Below are 12802 nucleotides of genomic sequence, written 5' to 3'. Positions count from 1 at the left end.
GCCAGCAGGAGCCGAAGTTGCACTGTCGCCGTTGCGACCGCTGCGAAGCTCCATGACGGGTACGGGGAACGTTCACCTCCACGAAATTAATGTTACGTGTAGGTGATGTACAAGTCTATTTACAATATATTTACACGTAGACCAACGGTGGCAAAGATGGCGATGCTATATCAAGCGGGGGCCACATCGTCTTCTTTCTCCTCAGTGCAGCCACACTGTGGCGGCTGTTCCGTAGCAATATCTTGGAAAATATATACAGAGGTTCTACAGCTACCTTAATTCTATACAAGAAAAGCAGGAAGATACCTATAAAGAAAGGGGTCGGAGAAGGAGACACAATCTCTTCAATGCTATTCACTGCGTGCGTGGAAGAAGTATTCAAGCTATTAAACTGGGAAGGCTTAGGAGTAAGGATTGACAGCGAACACCTCATCAACCTTCGATTTGCCGATGACATTGTTCTATTCAGCAATACTGCAGACGAGTTACAACAAATGATTGAGGCCCTTAACAGAGAGAGTGTAAGAGTGGGGTTGAAGATTAATATGCAGAAGACAAAGATAATGATAATTAACCGGGCAAGGGAACAAGAGTTTAGGATCGCCAGTCATCTTCTAGAGTCTGTGAAGGAGCACATTTACCTAGGTCAATTAATCCCAGGGAACCCCGATCACGAGACAGAAATTAAACAAGAATAAAAATGGGTTGGATCGCATACGGCAGACATTGTCAGCTCCTGACTGGAAGCTTACCATTACCATTGAAAAGGAAGGTGTACAATCAGTGCATTTTACTACAGCTGACGTATGGGGCAGAGATTTGGAGACTGACAAAGAAGCTTGAGAACAAGTTAAGGACCGCGCAAGGAGTGATGGAACGAAGATTGCTAGGCATAATGTTAAGAGACAGAAAAAGAGCGGTTTGGATCAGAGAGCAAACGGGTATAGACGATATTCCAATTGACATCAAGAGAAAAAAAATGGAGCTGGGCAGGTCACGTAATGCGCCAGTTAGATAATCATTAGACCATTAGGGTTACAGAATGGGTACCAAGAGAAGGGAAACACAGTCAAGGACGGCAGAAGACTAAGTGCAGTGATGAAATTAGGAAATTTGCAGGCGCTAGTTGAAATCTGTTGACGTAGGACAGGGGTAATTGGAGATCCCAGGGAGAGGCCTTCGTCCTGCAGTGGACATAAAACAGGCTGATGACGATGATGATGATGACTATATCGACACTATATATCCCCTACAATTGAAATTACTACCGTATAGTGTGGAATATAGGTCGAGGTTTTTTCCAAAAAATATTACTAAAAGGTCACCCCTCGACTTTTATACCGGCCCTTGGCACAACATGAATAGTCTGGCAACATGTAGGAGTGCAGACCTTTCGGCATCCGCATCGTTATCGCCCCCTTGGTGTCCGACACCGAAAGAGGCTTTCCCGTGGGATGTTGTCGTTCGCGTGAATGAAAAGGGCTATATGGACGAGGCCCTCATGCTCAATTGGATTAAGACCGTCTATAATCGGCGACCCGGCGCACTCCTGCGGTGTCCAAGCATGCTCGTCTTGGATGCCTTTCGCGGGCACTTGACCGCAGGTGTGAAGCAGGCACTCCGCGACGGGAGGACGGAACTCGCCGTCATTCCGGGAGGCATGACCTCAACACTTCAGCCACTGGACGTCGTGCTCAACAAGCCCTTTAAAGACCGTGTCCGTGAACAATATAATCAGTGGATGGCCGCCGACAACCCGATGACCCCAACCGGCCGGCCGGCTGCGCAGGCTTGGCGCTCGCTGCCCGACGATATGGTGGTGCGGGCATTCAAGAAGTGTTGCATTAGCAACTCCTTGGACGGCACCGAGGATGACATGTTGTGGGACGCAGCCAGCGAAAAGCAGTCGTCTTCAGACGAGAGTTCAGACAGCTCAAACAAATGAGCAGGTGACGAGTCTGGCGGCACCACTAAATAAAACAAAGTTTTGTGCCTTATAATTTTCATGTTGACTTCTTTGCCTCAATATAAGGGGATCGACCTATATTCCGCCTCGACCTATATTCCGCATTATACGGTAGTTGAGCAAGTTGGTAGTTGATCACAAGCACAACCAAGCAGCGCAAATCCAGATGGAACACAAACAATGATACTATTGTAGTTGTCCTTGCAGGTATATATTGAATAATGTGTGTGTTGTGTGACTTCTGCGCCCGTGACTACTTCCTTGCCCCCCCCCCCCCCCCCCCCTCCCTCCCTTCCTTCCTAGTCGTATTAAAATGCGTCTTATGCATTTGTCTATGCCCAGGGTGTCAATAAGTTGATATTTCCAAATTCTGAGTTTTCCAGGTTTTCCCCGAGTGCCTTTGCTCCCTGAGTGAAACAGAACTTTGTTTTATGTCAAGACGGGCTGATACCATGTCGCCTAATGCCCTCTACCTGGTAAGCATGTAAAAAAAGAAACAATCCAGTTTGAATACTGAGTGGTGTTTATTTTATTCCAAAGGGAAACAGAAGGGTGGGGGTTAGTAAAATGCACAGCAAATAAAATATCTTCGAATAAAATGGTAAAATCCATTGCAAATCGTGCTGAACTAGCAAATGTGTTTAATGATTATTTCACCAGTCTGGAAAAAAGTACTCACGACACAGCAGTAACAATCCATTTGGGCACACGCAACGCACGTACAGCTTTCCTTAAACCTACAGATCCACATGAAGTTTACACGATATTCATGTCATTAAAAAATAGTAAACCCCGTGATGTGAACGTGCTTCAAATAAGACCTATTAAGTTTGTGCTTGATCTCTTGCTACCAGTACTTACTAATATTTTCAACCTATCACTGTCAACTGGAATTTTTCCTGAAAAAATACAACATGCGAAAGTTAGTCTTATTCAAGTCCGGTGATAAAAATATGCTGTCGAATTACAGGCCAGTCTCTGTACTGCCTGTCCTATCCAAGGGACTAGAAAAAGTTATTTGTAAAAGATTACAGTCAATTTGTGATAAACATTCCATCATACCAAATAAACAATTTGGGTTCCGTGCGGGAATGTCAACTGAATTGGCTCTGCTCACCCAAAGAGAGTTCATTTTAAATGGTTTGAATATAAGGAACTAACGCTAGGAATTTTTGTGGACTACTCTAAAGCATTTGATAGGCTAAATCATCAGACTTTGCTTACTAAACTAGAGCATTATGAGTTTTGGGGCATTTCTCTGAAACTTTTACAATCTTAACGACAGAAAATAACTTTCATCAGAAGACTCCCGTCTCTGGGAAATTACACAGGGCATTCCCCAGGGAAGTATACTAGGGCCAGTATTGTTTAATATATATCAGGGTTCGTACAGACCCAAAAGGGGGAAATTCAAGGATATTCAAGGAATTTCAAGGCCCAGTTGGAGTATTTTCAAGGACTGAACACAACGCTACATGCAGCAGTTTTCAATATCAGGTACAAATTTTACTGAACAAAGTCGAAAAAAAAAAAAAATTTCAAGGAACAGCTTGTATTGCACTAAACCATAGAGTTTCTCACTATAACACCTAGAGGGAAATCTGGCGCCACCATCTATGGGAGTTTCTTAAGGGGGCACCGAGCCATCATGGGAATGATGGTATATGTGTATGCGAGGCTCGTGTTGGCTGGTGTTGTAAGAGGCTTCGTCTAAAACGTGGATATGACTACACAAATAACGCGTTCTCAAAGTAAAATCTTCATAAAATGTTTCCATTCACGCGTATTACATCTTTACTCACCTACAATGCATGACCAAGCGAAGAAAAGCAAGAACAGACGACCAACTGTTTCAAAGCGAGTGCGAACCTTGTCGTTTGTTCTCCAACTTTAGCGGCCCGCTGATACTTTTTACGTAACATGTATTCGTACACGCAAATAACAAGTACTCATAGTTAAACAAAACATGTTTTTGCGTAATAATAAAGCCAAAAGAGCTTTTCACGTGCTGTTTTAGTAGAAAATGAATCATTGTGACAGACGGAATGGTGCTTGCCAAGCGCGTCTTCAAGGTGTCCTGTCTCTCCGAGAACGATGCCAATCCGAAGTCACAACATACCGGCATTCCCATGCATACCACAGCGCAGCAGCGCCAGATTTCCCTCTAGGTAATGTAGTGAGAAACTCTATGCACTAAACCAACACAATATTACTGAACAAAGTCGAAGAAAAACATTTCAAGGAACAGCTTGTACTGCACTAAACCAACATAATATTACTGAACGAAGTCTAAAAAAAGTTATTTCAAGGAACAGATTGTATTGCACTAAACCAACCGTCTTGAAAAACACCCTGCAGTGCATTGCACCAATGTCGAACAGCAATCCATTCTGCAAAGGTGCTAATGGCAACTTCAGGGGAGCTCCTGCCGCTTTTCCTGAATCTTCTGGTTGAGGCTACACAGTTCCTCAGTCTTGCTTCGTGCAGCCTTCCTCAGACTATTTGATCTGACTACATACTTCAGATCATTAGCTGCTTCTGCCTTTTCGGTATACGTATCCGCTGAAGCCTGGAGGTCAGCTATAGTTGCCTCGAGTTTCTTTTTCTTTCTTTTTTTTTTTCATTGCGTCGATCTCTTCGTCGATGCAGCGCCTCTTTGATTCCCTTACATCATCACATTGCTTCTTTTTTTCTGCTTCCAGATATGCAGCATACTGCTGCCGGGCAGCTGATACAGCAGTCCTCAGCTATTTTATAATAGGGACGTTAAAGACGCCCCCTGCCTTGTTCACAGCGTCGCATACAATACGTTGCGAAATGTACGACAGGTCCTTCAGGTTTTCTACAGCAACCTGGCGGTTCACACTAAACCCTCGCTCCACAGTGGCCTGTCCGTGGCTGAGCACGAGCAAAAGTTTGACAACCTTCCACAGTTCCCCATATGATGAATTAAACTTCATCAGCTCAGTCAAGAACTCGTCCAACCTGTTTACATTCTTCTCAAACATTCGCAGGTTATGCATCTCTTCCTGCAGAAACTCGGTGTACTCCCCCAGTACAGTGTCTCTTTGGTGCTCAGACATTCTGCCCGCTGTAATGAGGGCATCCAACACTCTTCTGAAGCCGGCCAGGCACTCATCTGGTTTAGTACACATTTGTCGTGGGTCCAGAGAGGACAAACTCCTAACGATTGGGAATCTCAGTGGACTTCTCTCAAGCACCTTCTTTGTCGCACTGATCAAGAAGCGTTTGCAGTACATGCGGAACTGAAACATGTCCTTTTGGCTTGCTTTAGTTTTCCTGACAGTCTGTTCAGCGGCATGGCCTACATCCACCTCTTCAAGTGGAGTGTGGTTCTCTGTGCTTTCAATGTCCACCATCAGCAGACCAGTGGCTCGTTTTGCTGAAGACAAGACCGAGCACTTCAGAAACTTCGTCAGTAGCTTCCTGACCACAGTGTCCAAGTCCCTTGCAAGAAAGAACACCATGGGCTGATCCGTTTGGTACTCAGTGAGGAATGGCTTGAGGGTCATGGCCACACCCAGTGCAAATTGAAGCTTTGCTAGCAGTAAGTCATCACTGGCAAACTCACACAAGTTGTGAAATGATCCACACTTTGGGGGGCTTACTTCAGTCTTCCTTGCAGCTGCAATAAACTTGTTAATGTCACACCACAACAAGGCTCTCTCTATCACAGGCACATTCTCCAACCACCGGTGGGCAACAAAGTTCAGGGGAAAAGTCCTCCCTTCTTGCAGGAGAACCTTGGAGAAGCGCGCTCAGACTGGAGAGCAGACAGTCAAGTCCCCACTTACATGCTGTAACACCTGCCCTGTAGGCGTTGTGCATGGTGTGGAGGCCACAAGTCCCAATGCCCAGACATTGAACTTGGTATGCTTGATGCAGGTGCTCTTGGAAATTCTTGAGTAACTTCAGGTTAACATTGGGACCATCCATTGAAATCTGAAGAATTTTCTCTAGAGGGAAAGGCTCGAGTGCAGTCAGCAGTGTTCCTTGGATGTCCTCAGATGTCGAGTGACCCAAAAACACCGAGGTATAGTACCTCGTTGCCATGTCGTGAGACGAATTCCAAAACCGGATGTGAACATCCAATTGTTTCCACTGGAGATAGGTGTTCGTGGACTCGTCGAAGAGTACCACGTAGTAATCGCAATCTTTTATCTCCCGTTGCAGAGCAGATAAAAAGAAGGGCCTCAGACCATGGCACGTCACATAGGCACATTTTGTCTCTCCGCAAGAAAATGCTTTGGCCACGCCACTGCCCGGGAACATACGCTGGAATAGCTGGCCTGCTTCCGATGATGACCGATAGGAAAAATGCGATGTGACAACCTTCAAAGTCTACAGAATCTCCGCGTTTGTCACCAGCTCGTGTGCTTTGCAAGCATCGTCTAGCTTTCCCGATTGCGAAGGAGGTTGGATGGCTGACTGTTGCCCCGTACTTGGAACTAAGTACCTTCGCACCGAGCTGTTGGCTGCAATCTTCATGACGCCAGCATGCTTAGCACTCTTCATATGGCTCTTTAACGCTGACTCGCCCATGTTGGTTATATCGAAGGTCTTTCCGCAAGGCCTGCATCTTGCACGGTGCTCACTCGTCGTATCTAGTGCAATCCAGTCTTTGTAAGCCTCGTTGTGAAGCCACGCGCTTTCAAATTTGCTTTACCCAGGCATTTGCTTTGTATTCAGATGTTTCAGCCGCAACAAGTCGGGTGCAGAAGCGCCGGCACAATGCAATGCCGTCAGCCACCATAACAAAGCGCCAAGATCGGATTGGATTGAATCGGCTCAAGTTGGCTTCAGCGCTGAGTGGCTCCAGTGTGGCTAACCGTCGCGCAACATCGGCTATATTAGCACAAACTGATTTTTTATGCCTGAAATACATATATGAAACACGGTACTGAAAATACAAATATTTTAACTGTGTTTTTTTTATTAATAGTCATTTGCATGTACTACGCTAAGAATTCAAAGATTTTCAAGGAGCAGCAAAAAGTCCAGGATTTTCAAGGGCCTTGAAAACGAAATATTCAAATTCAAGGGCTTTCAAGGTTTTCAAGGACCTATGCGCACCCTGATATATGCTAACGACATTGTCAACATTTCCAATGACGCGAACTTCATCACTTTTCCGGACGACACCAGTCTCTTTTGCCACTCTCATAATATCGGCGATCTCTCGTTGTTGACAGATGTGACACTGAAACAATTGGCCGAATGGAGCAAGGCCAACACTCTCAGATTAAATACAACAAAAACAAAAGCTGTTATTTTTGCACCTCCACAAAAACATCTGAGTGAAGACATACTGTTGCAGGTTGGCTCTGAAGTAATCGAACTTGTTCCTAATGTCAAAACTTTGGGTGTTATATTTAATCAAAAATTAATGTGGAATGAACATGTGGAACTTATTGCATCCCGTTTAGCCAAAGCTTGCAGCATGCTTTGTAGACTCCGTGAGAAGATACCATCTAAAGTTAAGCTGATCCTTTATAATGCACTATTCTCATCTCATTTAATGTATTGCCACCTTGGGCGGGGTACCACGTCAAAGCAAAATATCAGTAAATTATTACTGCTACAAAAAAAGGCTGTTCATCATATCACAAACGCGCCATTCGACGCACATACATCTGAACTATCTTCAAAGTTTAATATCATTTGTCTAACAAGTTTATATGAAGTTTACGTTGCCCTAAAATACCAGAGGTACTTTAAGTATAACGATGAAGCATTCTTGGGGTTGTGCAACCTAACAGAACCAACAGATATATCCTATAACATTAGAGAAACAAAGACATGGCTGCTACCACTCTCCCATACAAATTATGGATCAAATTGTTTAACCAATCACGTCCCATCTTAATAAATAAACTACATGAAAACAGTGTCGAGATAACTTGCATTACTAGGAAAACAATACGAGACTTCCTAATTAAAACTGAGTAATTATTTTTAAACGTTCCTTTGGCTAGGGGAAGTCACTACTTACCTCCTTTAATTAAGTGGTTTTACGTTTTGATAACACTTTCGCATATAGGATGTAACCTGCAAGACATTTATACACACATTTATTTGCTATCTGTGTTTTCGTATATTAATAGAATATTTCATGATAAATTTCTCAGCAATTGAAGATTATGTATATCTGTTATATACTGTATATTCATATATGTCATTTGTACTGACTAAACATACTGCTTTGTATCAGTGATTGTACATTGAGCTTTACACATTTTCACTTATACATTTGTACATTGCACACATTAAAGTGTACAAACTTTATTTTATTATGTCCCCGTTGTCATGAATATGAGAAAGAACCTTCTCAAACTACAAAAAAGCAAAGTTTAGTTCTTGTCCCAGCATTCATTTTTTTTAAATGAATGAATGAGAAATAAGAATTGATTGATTGATAAAGCCAATTGCAAATCGTGCCGAACGTTCTCAAACACCAATAAAAAGGAGATGCATACTGAAGCTAACATTTTCGAATATGAGCCATATCTATCAACTGATAGCAAACTATTGGTATGAGGGCCGAACTTTGTCACAAGTGAGAATCTCTCACAACAGCTGCTAAGTCAACCTCAACTGTCCTGACATACTCTAGCCCCACGTACACCACCTTATTGCTGCGTTTCACTGCTTTAAAAAGTGTATTTTGGTTTGGATGAGAGACACCTGCATCTCGGCGTCAGCCAACAGTTTGTGTTTTGAGCTCAAGCTCCTTCAAAAACGCGGCGGCACACTTCCTTTTCCGTTCATCCCTCAATGTGTCAGTCCTTTCTGTTCTTGTCCTCCTGCCGCGCGTTTGCTCCACGGACCATTTGAAGCATCCTCTTGGACAGTTGTACGGTCAACGTCCAATTTTTTGAATTCCCTTGGAGCTGCAAAAGCACGTCCAAAAATTCGGCAGTTCTAAAAAATTAATGCCTGTCTTTTATTGCCCTTAAGGAGGTGTGGTAGGGTTAACTCCCCAAAAAATTTAATTTGCAATTTGGCACAGGAAAATTGACTGCATTATGAGGAACAAACCTGCGAAAACATGACCTCGAGCGTTCCCTCAAAGCTGTTCAAATAAAGTGTGCGGCACACCCTGGTGTTTAAAAATGGCGAGCGGAGTTCGGAGGCTGCTTTGTTTATCGTTGTCGTTCGCAGTTTTCTATGTTATGGCGTGGTTTTTCTTGCTTGTGTGTTTGTGGCAAGTAAATGATTTGTACTGAAAGATCATATATTTATTAAAATAAAATATGACACCTACCCAATCATAGCAATTGCCATAAAGGAAACCCATACGGGTTCCTCGAAAGAAAAGCCTCGCAGTTGAAGAAAAATTCGTCCTGGTCCAAGGCTCAAACTCGGGACCACCGCCTTTCCGGGTAGCCGCTCTACCATCTGAGCTAACCAAGCGGCTAGCAGATGGCAGGGCGAAGTGGAATTTGTCAACAACTCGAAGCAAAGGCAAGGGTTTGACATAATAGTCCTTTGTAGAAAAAATCTCCAGGTGTTTAGCAAAGGCCTTCCTCACTAAGCATACGATGCTTTATTTAAAAAATTTTACAGGTGTTGTAATTGTAAACTTTTATACCTATCCATTTTAGTACTTCGGTTAACAAACATTTAAGAAGTAACACAATTGCTGCGCTGACACTTCTGTCAAATATTGTTCCAAAGTGTGCTTTGTACTGAACTAAAGAAATGACATTTACAATGCAATTTGCGTGTTCTTTTTTCAGCAAAAACAGTGTTTTCCAGAAATTGCCTATAAGTGTTCAGTTGTAAACCATCGAGCCCAGAATTTATCAGGGACATAATTTCTCATATTATTTACCAGTCATTCCACTGCCAAATTCTTCCCAGAAATTACTCTAGCTTTCGTTTTTGGATTTGCTTCCAAGTAATTGAGCGAGGCACCAGCAAGCTTCATGGGGCTCACCATGGTGGGTGCAGCTTAAGCACGTCATTGACAGAGGATAGCATAGCGGTTTCCACAAAATCTGTACTTTTTAGTCATGTTTGATGAGAAATGAAACATTCCTGTCATGAGAGTTTTGCATGTGAAAATGACAACTCTCTTTGTACTAGAGATTCTAGAGAATTTGAACTACAATTAACAAAACTGCTGATGCACAAACAAGTGCACTTTTCAGTGAATATTTAAAATTCTGATCAGTTAAAATCAGTTAAAAGCCACAAATTTTAGGCATGCAAATATTGAAATTTTCTAATACGAATTAAATGCAAATACTTAGCTTCAAATATTGAATAATACTATGCACATGCCTTTATTAAGAAGTTGGGTTAATTTGTTATGTTAGAACATGACAAATGAATTGTCAATGTTAAAAATCTAGACTAGTATGTCGTTATACAAAAAACATTGTGTAGGACATCAAGGCATCATAGCAGCCACCGGAGAAGAATGCCCCTCCTCCCTCGCCTCACCCCCCCTGGGTGTCTCACGTGCCACAGGAGAGGGCACACATCCGGGCCACATTCCTTGCTCCCACACACCAGATTGAACCACGTTCGCCGGCTCACCTTCACATGCTTTCACTCATACGGAACCTCACGTCAACGGCGACGTCAGAAATCCGCCTGGAATGTCCATATAATTGCTATCGCAATAAAACACAGCGCCGCGTTCACATTCTTATTTTGAAAGTCGTGAGAGAGGGAGAGAACTGACCTGAAACAGACGGTTACAGATGGAAAGAGCAAAGCTGTGCGGCAACGATTGTCGCCAACGTGCTTCTGAGCACTAGCATTCTCCCCATCCACGATGGCACGGAGTTCGAACTATAGCTGGAGGCGCAGATTTCAGTGTGAATTAGCGGGATGCATGACATATTGCTTTCAATACATTGTTGGACGGATCGCGGCGGCTACCTCGAATTATCCAAAATTTAAAATTAATGAGTTGTGAAGAAACGAGCTTTTACTGTAGTTACCGCAACTGCGGTGCTCTAACTCAAGAATTGCAGTGTAGCACTGCATCAAAGGGATTCACGTTAGCGTAAACTGTTAGTTCGCGTAAACTGTTAGCATGTTACCACTGTATCATGCTTTTGATTCTAGCACCCACCAATCAAGAAAAAATTAGTCCTTAGCAAAAGCGGTAACACTCAACATAGGTGGTGTTCTTAGACCGAAATACAATTTGAGCTCTGCTACACAGTGTTCCTCACAAGCGACAAGCCGCCCATTCGAAGCTTATGCATTTAAATTTTACAAGGCGTACTCACGCCACCATTAGCAAAACCATGTACAATTAAACCTCAATATAACGAACTTCGATATAATGAAATTCTCGATATAACGAAGTATTTAGCTTTTCACAACATCTTGTCCATAGAACACCATGTACTTAGAACCTTCAATATAACGAAGTGTGTTTGTATGCTATTTCAGTACAACGAAATTTTACTTCCGCCGGAAAGGAATGCCGAGACAATAAATGGAAACTTCTGCAGACACAGATGGTCAAATGATCGGATTACAAGTGGCTGCTTGCAAACGCACCTCTCAAACTGCGCGTGGGGCGACAAGAATGACCCCAGAAGTGAAGCCGCATCATGCTCAGTATAAAGTCCAAATGCGATAAGATCCTATCGCTCCCCACGCACTTTGGGCTTTAGATGTGAGTGAAAGTGCGTGAGGGTGAGACAACAAAGATAGTGGCTTCACACGCAAGCGCCGTCTCCCCGCGCGAGCAAAGAGAAATCGCAGTCGAGCGCAAGCGAGGAGCGGGGCAGGGGGTAAGATGGCCGCGTACTGCGATGTCCGACGCACGTCTCGGTTGTGGCTGTGCATGGCTGTAAGCACAGCTGAGCGCATAAACAGCCACACACCCTGCTTTATTAGAGGTAATCTGCCACGTGTGCAAGGAGTCGGCATGCTGAGATGGCGTGGCACTTTTTAAGCTGTCTTCCTGCGCATTTAGAATTGGTGGTTATGTAATCTCGAGTTCCAATGACCCGTTGTAGCAAGAGGCAGACGAAGCACTCGCTTCCAGCTACAGGCACTGTTTTTGATAGAGTCATCCCAGTGTGGCCGACGCTATCAGCCGCTGGGGCGGAGTGCACGCGAAAGCCTTGCTGGCTTCGCTTAATTTGTACCGCCGAAGTGAAGATATCGCTTACGTACGTGGCATGAAACCGTATCATTCGTCACCGACTCCTAAATTTATCCCAATTAATTATATTCTCATTCAAATTTGCTTTATTCGATTGCCAGATAATTCGTAAAGTTGCATGGCCCCTTTCAGTGTAAGAAACATAGAACGGCCACTGTGTTTATTTGCATAAAAGATCAAATTTCATTACAATGAAATTTCGATATAACGAAGCAAATCGCCGATTTTACCTACTTTGTTATATCGAGGTTTAACTGTATAATTGAAATAAACAGAATGAATGATTTAAATGGAAATTGTCAGTTGTCAAGCGGAAAGTCATTTTGAATAACTAAGATGTTTCACAAAGCCGGGTGATTGAGCAAGGAGAGCTTGTTTGGTATACTGGCACTGCTTGCAAGAATTATCGCCTGTCTACTGTTATATACATGTAGGCCTCTTTTACAGGCTAAGTACAGTAAAACCTTGTTAAACCGTACCCGCTTAAATAGTAGTTTCGTTTCAAAAGTAGTAAAGTCCAATCCCCGACTCAGCGGCCATTGAACATACCGTACTTACTAGCATAATGATCGCACTCGCGTAATGATCGCACACCTGAATTTTGTTCTTTCCCATGTAATGATCGCACCCCGAACTTGCCGCAGCGATACGTCGTGTGCCAAGTTTAGCTAATGATG

The 12802-nt window shown here is 43.3% G+C and overlaps 1 protein-coding gene and 1 pseudogene across 5 annotated transcripts in view; both read right to left on the bottom strand.

Annotated features, from left to right (window-relative positions):
- The window catches only part of SMC3 (structural maintenance of chromosomes 3), a 606933-nt gene that overhangs the window by 462249 nt on the left and 131882 nt on the right, over positions 1 to 12802 (bottom strand). The gene's annotated exons all lie outside the window — the stretch shown is intronic.
- Positions 2417 to 6727, bottom strand: LOC140215543 (uncharacterized; annotated as a pseudogene).

Source organism: Dermacentor andersoni, chromosome 1 (genome assembly GCF_023375885.2).
Source record: "Dermacentor andersoni chromosome 1, qqDerAnde1_hic_scaffold, whole genome shotgun sequence".
NCBI lineage: Eukaryota > Metazoa > Arthropoda > Arachnida > Ixodida > Ixodidae > Dermacentor > Dermacentor andersoni.
This window is presented reverse-complemented; position numbering and strand designations above follow the sequence as displayed.